Source organism: Triticum dicoccoides, chromosome 5A (assembly GCF_002162155.2).
Source record: "Triticum dicoccoides isolate Atlit2015 ecotype Zavitan chromosome 5A, WEW_v2.0, whole genome shotgun sequence".
Taxonomy (NCBI): Eukaryota; Viridiplantae; Streptophyta; class Magnoliopsida; order Poales; family Poaceae; genus Triticum; species Triticum dicoccoides.
In genome coordinates this window covers 707,408,525-707,421,602 of record NC_041388.1, presented here as the reverse complement: position 1 = coordinate 707,421,602, position 13,078 = coordinate 707,408,525, and positions in this window count along the sequence as shown.

Genomic DNA, 13,078 nt, shown 5'->3' with positions numbered 1-13,078 from the left:
TGTCGAATATTATTGTACAAGATAGATTACAGTTGGACTTGGAGTCGTACGGTGTGTAGACAGGATATGAAGTCATGTCCAAATAGGACACTTGTTTCCTAGGCATCTTATATAATGAAGGGGTAGGCACACGTTGTAACCTATGCCAACATAATAGCACAAGCACGCGGGGGAACTGGCGGTGTGTGCTAGCGCTCGGGCGGCCGGGGTGCGGTATTGTGATGGTGTCACGGGGAGGAGCGCCCGTAGTTAGGCCCCAGGGATGTAGCCATGTGGGTTAACCTCGTTAACAGATCTCGGTGTTGTGCTTGTGTGATTGTTTGGTCCTCGGTAAATCGACGGAGCACCTCAAATTTATTCTAACATACCTTAAGGGATGTAGCCATGATGGTGAACCTCATTAACAAATCTCGGTGTTGTGCTTGTGTGATTGCTTGGTCCTCGTTAAATCAACGAAGCACCTCAGATTTATTCTAACATACCGTAAGGTTGAGCTTAGTAGTAGAATAATATGTTTATCGAATTTTCTTATCGGATCAATAAACTTCTATCAGCTGTAGTTTTTTAGAACATCCATCAGCTATTGCTTTCTGTGTGTGTGGGCTATCCTATAGAGAGGCATTGGCCAGTTATAAACCTGGGCTGTTCGGACTAGTTTCCGGCCAATCCATGGCAAGGCGCAGTCGCCGGCGGCCGGAAGCGTCAAATCCGGCGGCAGCGGTAGCAGACGCAGATCCACCAGTTCCGCATCGACGACGAGACAAGGAGGCACATATTCAAGTGGTCAAGAACCGCTGCAGAGCGTACGGAGCGTCCGCGGCGGTGGGTGGGCGCCGACACGGGTGGAAGGGTGGCGCCAGCGTTGATGCAGCGTGGGAGATGAGCGGGGGAGGCAGCAAGGAAGAGGCGAGGCTTTTATTCAGCTGCCGAGTGGTGGAGTATATTTAAGGAAAGGATACGCGGCTAAGGATAATTTATCTTCCACTACGGCAGATTGGGGATCAGCTAGATGCCGGTTAAAGTAGTTAAACCGAATGTTTACTCCTCTAACCGGTTATAGGGGATCGGTTAGAAATGGCTTTATAATGGAATAGTGCTTAAATCGGGAAAGATGACATTGGTGGATAATTTATTCAACCTGAAAGTTGATCTAACCGTCGTGGTTTTCTTATGTACATAATTTTCCTTTTAGTAGAAGATGGATAGACATAGCCTGCATCAAAACTTATAAAGAATAAAAGGACGTGGCTAGCGAGTGCTCGGGTGCCTGCTCGTATGATCCAGTGCTCTTATCATATATAGAAAATGCAACAGTCCCTCTACACGCATTTCCAAAAAAGGAAGTACCCTCGTCCCTTCCACCATATCCCCCATGTGATCCTGTTAAATTAGCCTAGATCTTGTCATCATGTGCATTTGTTGGGGGTTAAAAAATTCTTAAAAGTCATAACTTTTAATTCAAGTGTCGAAATCCAGTTCCGTTTTCACCGTTGAGTTTCTCATGACGAGTTCTTCAAAACTAGATCCCATATGGGTAGGTTTCGTCAAACTTTTTTTGGGCAACTTTGGCTCCGATGGAGGCAACTGTTGGGGAACGTAATAATTTCAAAAAAATTCCTACGTACACGCAAGATCATGGTGATGCATAGCAACGAGAGGAGAGAGTGTTGTCCACGTACCCTCGTAGACCGAAAGCGGAAGCGTTAGCACAACGCGGTTGATGTAGTCGTACGTCTTCACGATCTGACTGATCAAGTACCGAACGCACGACACCTCTGAGTTCAGCACACGTTCAGCCCGATGACGTCCCTCGAACTCCGATTCAACCGAGTGTTGAGGGAGAGTTTCATCAACACGACGGCGTGGTGACGACGATGATGTTCTACCGACACAGGGCTTCGCCTAAGCACCACTATAGTATTATCGAGGTGGACTATGGTGGAGGGGGCACCGCACACGGCTAAAAGATCAACAGATCAATTGTTGTGTCTCTAGGGTGCCCCCTGCCCCCGTATATAAAGGAGCAAGGGGGAGAGGCGGCCGGCCAGGAGGGGCACGCCAGGAGGAGTCCTACTCCCATCGGGAGTAGGACTCCCTCCCTTTTCCTTGTTGGATTAGGAGAGGAGAGGGAAGGAGAGAGAGGGGGAAAGGAAAAGGGGGGGCGCCGCCCCCCTCCTTGTCCAATTCGGACTTGGGGGGAGGGGCGCGCGGCTGCCCCTTGGCCACCTCTCCCCTTCCACCAATTGGGCCTATGAGGCCCAATAACCTCAGGGGGTGTAACACCCACGATGCGGCTATAGCTCCCACGTGTAGGAGCACGACTTAGAGGCATAACCGCATTGTAAGCAATGTCGCAAGTGAGGTAATCTTCACACAACCCATGTAATGAATAAAGGGAAAAGGTACATAGTTGGCTTACACTCGCCACGTCACACAATAGCATAAATATCATTACATTCATCCAGTTACACTCAAGGTCCGACTACGGAACCAAAATAAAGAACAACCCCAAATGCGACAAAGTCCCCAATCGCCCCAACTGGGCACACTACTGATCGTCTGGAAAGGAAACGTAGTATCGTCCCGAGTCCTCATCGAACTCCCACTTGAGCTCAGTCGAATCACCTGGAGAGGTATCATCGGTCCCTGCATCTGGTTTTGGAAGGAATCTGTGAGTCACGGGGACTCAGCAATCTCACACCCTCACGATCAAGACTATTTAAGCTTATAGGAAGGGTGAAAGTATGAGGTGGAGCTGCAGCAAGCGACTAGCATATTTGGTGGCTAACATACGCAAATGAGAGCGAGAAGAGAAGGCAAAGGCACGGTCGAACAACTATGATCAAGAAGTGATCCTAGAACAACCTACGATCAAGGATAACACGAGACCGTGTTCTCTTCCCGGACTCCGCCGAAAAGAGACCATCACGGCCACACACTCAGTTGATTCATTTTAATTAAGTTAAGTTTCAGGTTTTCTACAACCGGACATTAACAAATTCCCATCTGCCCATAACCGCGGGCACGGCTTTCGAAATATCAAATCCCTGCAGGGGACTCCTAACTTAGCCCATCACAAGCTCTCACGGTCAACGAAGGATATTCCTTCTCCCAAGACAATCTGATCAGACTCGGAATCCCGGTTACAAGACATCTCGACAATGGTAAAACTAAACCAGCAAAGCCACCCGAATGTGCCGACAAATCCCGATAGGAGCTGCACATATCTCGTTCTCAGGGCACACCGGATTGTCCAAACTTCCGGTAGGCCAGCCCAGAGTTGCCCCTGGTGGCCACCAGTGGCTGACAGGTTGGACCAACACTCAGAGGAGCACTGGCCCGGGGGGTTAAATAAAGATGACCCTTGTGAAGGAAATATGCCCTAGAGGCAATGATAAAGTTATTGTTTATTTCCTTATATCATGATAAATGTTTATTATTCATGCTAGAATTGTATTAACCGGAAACATAATACATGTGTGAATACATAGACAAACAGAGTGTCACTAGTATGCCTCTACTTGACTAGCTCGTTGATCAAAGATGGTTATGTTTCCTAACCATAGACATGAGTTGTCATTTGATTAACGGGATCACATCATTAGGAGAATGATGTGATTGACTTGACCCATTCCGTTAGCATAGCACTTGATCGTTTAGTTTGTTGCTATTGCTTTCTTCATAACTTATACATGTTCCTATGACTATGAGATTATGCAACTCCCGTTTACCAGAGGAACACTTTGTGTGCTACCAAACGTCACAACGTAACTGGGTGATTATAAATGTGCTCTACATGTGTCTCCGAAGGTACTTGTTGGGTTTGCGTATTTCGAGATTAGTATTTGTCACTCCGATTGTCGGAGAGGTATCTCTGGGCCCGTTCGGTAATGCACATTACTTAAGCTTTGCAAGCATTGCAACTAATGAGTTAGTTGCGGGATGATGTATTACGGAACGAGTAAAGAGATTTGCCGGTAATGAGATTGAACTAGGTATTGAGATACCGACGATCAAATCTCGGGCAAGTAACATACCGATGACAAAGGGAACAACATTGTTGTTATGCGGTCTGACCGATAAAGATCTTCGTAGAATATGTGGGAGCCAATATGAGCATCCAGGTTCCGCTATTGGTTATTGGCCGGAGACGTGTCTCGGTCAAGTCTACATTGTTCTCGAACCCGTAGGGTCCGCACGCTTAAGGTTTCGATGATAGTTATATTATGAGTTTATGAGTTTTGATGTACCGAAGGTAGTTCGGAGTCCCGGATGAGATCGGTCACATGACGAGGAGTCTCAAAATGGTCGAGACGTAAAGATCGATATATTGGACGACTATATTCGGACATCGAAAGGTTCCGAGTGATTCGGGTATTTTCGGGGGTACCGGGGAGTTACGGGAATACGAGGAAGAAGTAATGGGCCTCATGGGCCAAGTGGTGGAAGAGAGGAGGCAGGGCGCGCGGCCCCCCTAGCCCAAACCGAATTGGACTAGGGGTCGGCCCCCCTTTCCTCCTTTTCCTCCTTCTCCTTCCTTCTCCTCCTTCCTTTTCTCCTCCTAGTAGGAGTAGGAAAGGGGATTCCTACTCCTACTAGGAGGAGGACTCCTCCCCCTTGGCGCACCCTCCTCCTAGGCCGGCCACCTCTCCCCTTGCTCCTTTATATACAGGGGCAGGGGGGACGTCATCGAGCTGAACGTGTGCTGAACTCGGAGGTGCCGTGCGTTCGGTACTTGGATCGGTCGGATCGTGAAGACATACGACTACATCAACCGTGTTGTGCTAACGCTTCCACTTTCGGTCTACGAGGGTACGTGGACAACACTCTCCCCTCTCGTTGCTATGCATCACCATGATCTTGCGTGTGCGTAGGAATTTTTTTGAAATTACTACGTTCCCCAACAGTGGCATTCGAGCCTAGGTTTTATGCGTTGATGTTATATGCACGAGTAGAACACAAGTGAGTTGTGGGCGATATAATTCATATTGCTTACCAGCATGTCATACTTTGGTTCAGTGGTATTGTTGGATGAAGCGGCCCGGACCGACATTACGCGTACGCTTACGCGAGACTGGTTCTACCGACGTGCTTTGCACACAGGTGGCTAGCGGGTGTCAGTTCCTCCAACTTTAGTTGAACCAAGTGTGGCTACGTCCGGTCCTTGCGAAGGTTAAAACATCACCAACTTGACAAACTATCGTTGTGGTTTTGATGCGTAGGTAAGAATGGTTCTTGCTCAGCCCATAGCAGCCATGTAAAACTTGCAACAACAAAGTAGAGGACGTCTAACTTGTTTTTGCAGGGCATGTTGTGATGTGATATGGTCAAGACGTGATGAGATATAAGTTGTTGTATGAGATGATCATGTTTTGTTGAAGTTGTCGGCAACTGGCAAAAGCCTTATGGTTATCTCTCTATTGCATAAGATGCAAGCGCCAAATAATTGTTCTACTTTATCGCTATGCGATAGCAATAGTTGCAAGAGCAATAGTTGGCGAGACGACCATGTGATGACACATTGATATAGATCAAGATGATGGAGAGAATGGTGTCATGCCGGTGACGATGGAAATCATGACGATGCTTTGGAGATGGAGATCAAAGGCACAAGATGATGATGGCCATATCATATCACATATTTTGATTGCATGTGATGTTCATCTTTTATGCATCTTATCTTGCTTTGATTGATGGTAGCATTATAAGATGATCTCTCACTAAATTTCAAGATAAAAAGTGTTCTCCCTGAGTATGCACCGTTGCCAAAGTTCGTCGTGCCCAGACACCACGTGATGATCGGGTGTGATAAGCTCTACATCCATCTACAATGGGTGCAAGCCAGTTTTGCACACGCAGAATACTCAAGTTAAACTTGACGAGCCTAGCATATGCAGATATGGCCTCGGAACACTGAGACCAAAAGGTCGAGCGTGAATCATATAGTACATATGATCAACATAATGATGTTCACCATTGAAAGCTACTCCATTTCACGTGATGATCGGTTATGGTTTAGTTGATTTGGATCACGTGATCACTTAGATGATTAGAGGGATGCCTATCTAAGTGGGAGTTCTTAAGTAATATGATTAATTGAACTTTAATTTATCATGAACTTAGTCCTGGTAGTATTAGCATATCTATGTTGTAGATCAATAGCTCGCGATGTCGCTCCCCTTTTAATTTTTATATGTTCCTAGAGAAAACTAAGTTGAAAAATGTTAGTAGCAATGATGCGGATTGGATCCGTGATCTAAGGATTATCCTCATTGCTGCACAGAAGAATTATGTCCTTGATGCACCGCTAGGTGACAGACCTATTGCAGGAGCAGATGCAGACGTTATGAACGTTTGGCTAGGTCAATATGATGACTACTTGATAGTTTAGTGCACCATGCTTAACGGCTTAGAATCGAGGATTCAAAGACGTTTTGAACGTCATGGACCATATGAGATGTTCCAGGAGTTGAAGTTAATATTTCAAGCAAATACCCGAGTTGAGAGATATGAAGTCTCCAACAAGTTCTATAGCTAAAAGATGGAGGAGAATAGCTCAAGCAGTGAGCATGTGCTCAGATTGTCTGCGTACTACAATCGCTTGAATCAAGTGGGAGTTAATCTTCCAGATAAAATAGTGATTGACAGAATTCTCTAGTCACCATCACCAAGTTAGTAAAACTTCGTGATGAACTATAATATGCAAGGGATAACGGAAACGATTCCCAAGCTCTTCGTGATGCTGAAATTGATGAAGGTAGAAATCAAGAAAAGTATCAAGTGTTGATGGTTGACAAAGACCACTAGTTTCAAAAAGGGCAAAGGGAAGAAAGGGAACTTCAAGAAGAACAGCAAGCAAGTTGCTGCTCAAGTGAAGAAGCCCAAGTCTGGACCTATGCCAGAGACTGAGTGCTTCTACTGCAAAGGGACTAGTCACTAGAAGCGGAACTGCCCCAAGTATTTGGCGGATAAGAAGGATGGCAAAGTGAACAAAGGTATATTTGATATACAGATTATTGATGTGTATTTTACTAGTGTTCGTAGCAACCCCTCGGTATTTGATACTAGTTCAGCTGCTAAGAGTAGAAACTCGAAACGGGAGTTGCAGAATGAATAAAGACTAGTTAAGGGTGAAGTGACGATGTGTGTTGGAAGTGGTTCCAAGATTGATATGATCATCATCGCACACTCTCTATACTTTCGGGATTAGTGTTGAACCTAAATAAGTGTTATTTGGTGTTTGCGTTGAGCATGAATATGATTTGGTCATGTTTATTGCAATACGGTTATTCATTTAAGTAAGAGAATAAATTGTTGTTCTGTTTACATGAATAAAACCTTATATGGTTACACACCCAATGAAAATGGTTCGTTGGATCTCGATCGTAGTGATACACATATTCATAATATTAAAACCAAAAGATGCAAAGTTAATAATGATAGTGCAACTTATTTGTTGCACTGCCATTTAGGTCATATTGGTGTAAAGCGCATCAAGAAACTCCATGCTGATGGACTTTTGGAATCACTTGATGCTTGCGAACCATGCCTCATGGGCAAGATGACTAAGACTCCATTCTCCAGAATAATGGAGCGAGCAAAAAACTTGTTGGAAATAATACATACTGATGTATGCAGTCCAATGAGCGTTGAGGCTCACGGCAGGTATCATTATTTTCTGATCTTCACAGATGATTTGAGCAGATATGAGTATATCTACTTGATGAAACACAAGTCTGAAATATTTGAAAAGTTCAAAGAATTTCAGAGTGAAGTGGAGAATCATCATATCAACAATAAAAATTTCTATGATATGATCCCAAAAGTAAAATATTTGAGTTACGAGTTTGGCCTTCAGTTAAAACAATGTGAAATAGTTTCACTACTCACGCCACCTGGAACACCATAGTGTAATGGTGTGTCCAAACGTCGTAACCGTGCTTTATTAGATATGGTGCGATCTATGATGTCTCTTACCGATTACCACTATCGTTTTGGGGTTATGCATTAGAGACAGCTACATTCACGTTTAATAGGGCACCATCTAAATCCGTTGAGATGACGCCGTATGAACTGTGGTTTGGCGAGAAACCTAAGTTTGGGACTGCGATGCTTATGTGAAAAAGTTTCAACTTGATAAGCTCGAACCCAAATCGGAGAAGTAAATCTTCATAGGATACCCAAAAGAAAATGTTGGGTACACCTTCTATCACAGATCCGAAGGCAAGATATTCATTGCTGAGAATGGATCCTTTCTAGAGAAGGAGTTTCTCTCGAAAGAAGTGTGTGGGAGGAAAGTAGAACTTGATGAGGTAACTGTACCTGCTCCCTTATTGGAAAGTAGTTCATCACAGAAATCTGTTCCTGTGACTACTACACCAATTAGTGAGGAAGCTAATAATGATGATCATGTAACTTCAGATCAAGTTACTACCGAACCTCATAGGTAAACCAGAGTGGGATCTGCACCAGAGTGGTACGGTAATCCTGTTTTGGAAGTCATGTTACTAGACCATGACGAACTTGCGAACTATGAGGAAGCGATGATGAGCCCAGATTCCGTGAAATGGTTTGAGGCCATGAAATCTGAGATGAGATCCATGTATGAGAACAAAGTATGGACTTTGATTGACTTGCCCAATGATCGGCGAGTCATTGAGATTAAATGGATCTTCAAGAGGAAGACGGACGCTGATAGTAGTGTTACTATCTACAAAGCTAGAATTGTCGCAAAAAGTTTTCGACAAGTTCAAGGTGTTGACCACGATGAGAATTTCTTACTCGTATCTATGCTTAAGTCTGTCCGAATCATGTTAGCTATTGCCGCATTTTATGAAATCTGGCAAATGGATAAACAAAACTGCTTTCCTTAATAGGATTTATTAAAGAAGAGTTGTATATGATGCAACCAGAAGGTTTTGTCGATCCTAAAGGTACTAACCAAATATGCAAGCTCCATCGATCCATCTATGGACTAGTGCAAGCATTTCGGAGTTGGAATATACACTTTGATAAGTTGATCAAAGCATATAGTTTTATACAGACTTGCGGTGAAGCCTATATTTACAAGAAAGTGAGTGGGAGCACTACAGCATTTCTGATAAGTATATGTATGACATATTGTTGATCGAAGATGATGTAGAATTATTCTGCAAAGCATAAAGGAATGTTTGAAAGGAGTTTTTTCAAAGAAATACCTCGGTGAAGCTTCTTACATATTGAGCATCAAGATCTATAGAGATAGATCAAGACGCTTGATAAGTTTTCAATGAGTACATACCTTGACAAGTTTTTGAAGTAGTTCAAAATGGAACAGTCAAAGAAAGAGTTCTTGCATGTGTTACAAGGTGTGAAATTGAGTAAGACTCAAAGCCCGACCATGGCAGAAGATAGAGAGAGAATGAAAGTCATTCCCTATGCCTCAGCCATAGGTTCTATAAAGTATGCCATGTTGTGTACAAGACATATTGTATACCCTGCCCTGAGTTTGGCAAGGGAGTACAATAGTGATCTAGGAGTAGATCACTAGACATTGATCAAAATTATCCTTAGTGGAATAAGGATATGTTTCTCGATTATGGAGGTGACAAAAGGTTCGTCATAAAGGGTTACATTGATGCAAGTTTTGACACTAATCCAGATGACTCTAAGTCTCAATCTGGATACATATTGAAAGTGGGAGCAATTAGCTAGAGTAGCTCCTTGCAGAGCATTGTTGACATAGAAATTTGCAAAATACGTACGGATCTGAATATGGCAGACCCGTTGACTAAACTTCTCTCACAAGAAGAACATGATCACACCTTAGTACTCTTTGGGTGTTAATCACATAGCGATGTGAACTAGATTATTAACTCTAAAAACCCTTTGGGTCTTGGTCACATGTCGATGTGAACTATGGGTGTTAATCACATGGTGATGTGAACTATTGGTATTAAATCACATGGTGATGTGAACTAGATTATTGACTCTAGTGCAAGTGGGAGACTGAAGGAAATATGCCCTAGAGGAAATGATAAAGTTATTATTTATTTCCTTATATCATGATAAATGTTTATTATTCATGCTAGAATTGTATTAACCGGAAACATAATACATGTGTGAATACATAGACAAACAGAGTGTCACTAGTATGCCTCTACTTGACTAGCTCGTTGATCAAAGATGGTTATGTTTCCTAACCATAGACATGAGTTGTCATTTGATTAACAAGATCACATCATTAGGAGAATGATGTGATTGACTTGACCCATTCTGTTAGCATAGCACTTGATCGTTTAGTTTGTTGCTATTGCTTTCTTCATAACTTATACATGTTCCTATGACTATGAGATTATGCAACTCCCGTTTACCAGAGGAACACTTTGTGTGCTACCAAACGTCACAACATAACTGGGTGATTATAAAGGTGCTCTACAAGTGTCTCTGAAGGTACTTGTTGGGTTTGCGTATTTCGAGATTAGGATTTGTCACTCCGATTGTCAAAGAGGTATCTCTGGGCCCTCTCGGTAATGCACATCACTTAAGCCTTGCAAGCATTGCAACTAATGAGTTAGTTGTGGGATGATATATTACGGAACGAGTAAAGAGACTTGCCTGTAACGAGATTGAACTAGGTATTGAGATACCGACGATCAAATCTCGGGCAAGTAACATACCGATGACAAAGGGAACAATATATGTTGTTATGCGGTCTGACCGATAAAGATCTTCGTAGAATATGTGGGAGCCAATATGAGCATCTAGGTTCCGCTATTGGTTATTGACCGGAGACGTGTCTCGGTCATGTCTACATTGTTCTCGAACCCATAGGGTCCACACGCTTAAGGTTTCGATGACAGTTATATTATGAGTTTATGAGTTTTGATGTACCGAAGGTAGTTCGGAGTCCCGTATGAGATCGGGGACATGGTGAGGAGTCCCTAAATGGTCGAGACGTAAAGATCGATATATTGGACGACTATATTCGGACATCGGAATGGTTCCGAGTGATTCGGGTATTTTCGGGGGTACCGGGGAGTTACAGGAATACGAGGAAGAAGTAATGGGCCTCATGGGCCAAGTGGTGGAAGAGAGGAGGCAGGGCGCGCGCCCCCCCTAGCCCAAACCGAATTGGACTAGGGGCCGGCCCCCCTTTCCTCCTTTTCCTCCTTCTCCTTCCTTCCCCTCCTTCCTTTCCTCCTCCTAGTAGGAGTAGGAAAGGGGATTCCTACTCCTACTAGGAGGAGGACTCCTCCCCCTTGGCGCACCCTCCTCCTAGGCCGGCCACCTCTCCCCTTGCTCCTTTATATACAGGGGCAGGGGGGCACCTCTAGACACACAAGTTGATCAGTTGATCTCTCCCAGCCGTGTGCGGTGCCCCCCTCCACCATATTCCACCTCGGTCATATCATAGCAGTGCTTAGGCGAAGCCCTGCATCGATAGCAACATCATCAACGTCACCACGCCGTCATGCTGACGGAACTCTCCCATGAATCTCTGCTGGAACGAAGTTCGCGGGACGTCATCGAGCTGAACGTGTGCTGAACTCGGAGGTGTCGTGCGTTCGGTACTTGGATCGGTCGGATCGTGAAGACGTACGACTACATCAACCGCGTTGTGCTAACGCTTTCGCTTTCAGTCTACGAGGGTACGTGGACAATACTCTCCCCTCTCGTTGCTATGGATCACCATGATCTTGCGTGTGCGTAGGAATTTTTTTGAAATTACTACGTTCCCCAACACCTTGAGTCCGCGGAACCCAAGGGAAAAAGAAGCTAGGTGGCGAATGGTAAAACCAAGGTTTGGCCATGCTGGAGGAGTTTTATTCAAGGCGAACTGCCAAGGGGTTCCCATTAGTTCCCATTATAGCCCAACCGTGTAAGGAACGCAAAATCAAGGAACATAACACCGGTATGACGGAAACTAGGGCGGCAAGAGTGGAACAAAACACCAGGCATAAGGCCGAGCCTTCCACCCTTTACCAAGTATATAGGTGCATTAAGATAGACAAAATATAATAATGATATCCCAACAATAAACATGTTCCAACAAGGAACAAACTCCAATCTTCACCTGCAACTAGCAACGCTATAAGAGGGGCTGAGCAAAGCGGTAACATAGCCAAACAACGGTTTGCTAGGACAAGGTAGGTTAGAGGTTGGACATGGCAATATGGGAGGCATGATAAGCAAGTGGTAGGTATCATAGCATAGGCATAGCAAAAGAGCGGGCATCTAGCAAGCAAAGATAGAAGTGATTTCGAGGGTATAGTCATCTTGTCTGCAAAGTTCTCCGAGTTGACGTTAGCTTGATCCTCGTAAATGTACTCAACGGGCTCCTCGATCACGTACTCGTCTCCCGGCTCTACCCAAACTAGAACAACAAGCAAAGGGAGACACAATCAACCACGTGCAATGCACAAGCAACATGATGCAAAACATGGCCTGATATGCAGGATGTGATATGCGATGCATATGCATGATTCAGAAAGGAATGATTGAACCTGGCCTCAACTTGTAAAACCAAGAGTGCCACTGGAAAGAGGAGTTGATTTCGGTCGAAATCGATATAAACATCACTGGAATCGGATGCACGGTTTGCAAATGGCAAGCAAAACAAATATGGGACCGATCTGCGATTAACAGCACGAGGCCATCTAAATGCATCAAGAACAACATGCTACAGCACTCTAACATGACAACAAAATACATGGCAAGGATCCACTCAAGATGCTTGACAAAAGATAAACACTTAGCTATGGCTAATTCACTCAATAGCAGGTTCAAACAAGCATGGCAAAAGTGCAAAAGATATCAGGTTACAGACTTAGTGAAAATAACATGTCAGCAATTTAACATCAGGAAGCAATGTTTAGAGCAAGATAACAACATGCTACATGAACATATCATGGCAAAGCAAGGTATGGCATGAAGCTACTCAAAGCACACAACAAAATTCCCTTACTGACCATAAGACAAAAGAGATCAGAAAATACAATGGCAACCATGTGAACATAGCAATTGTCGTTAACAGATCCAGACTTAGTAGAAAACTGGAACATGGCAAAACAGATATTAAGTAGGCATGTTTACGAGC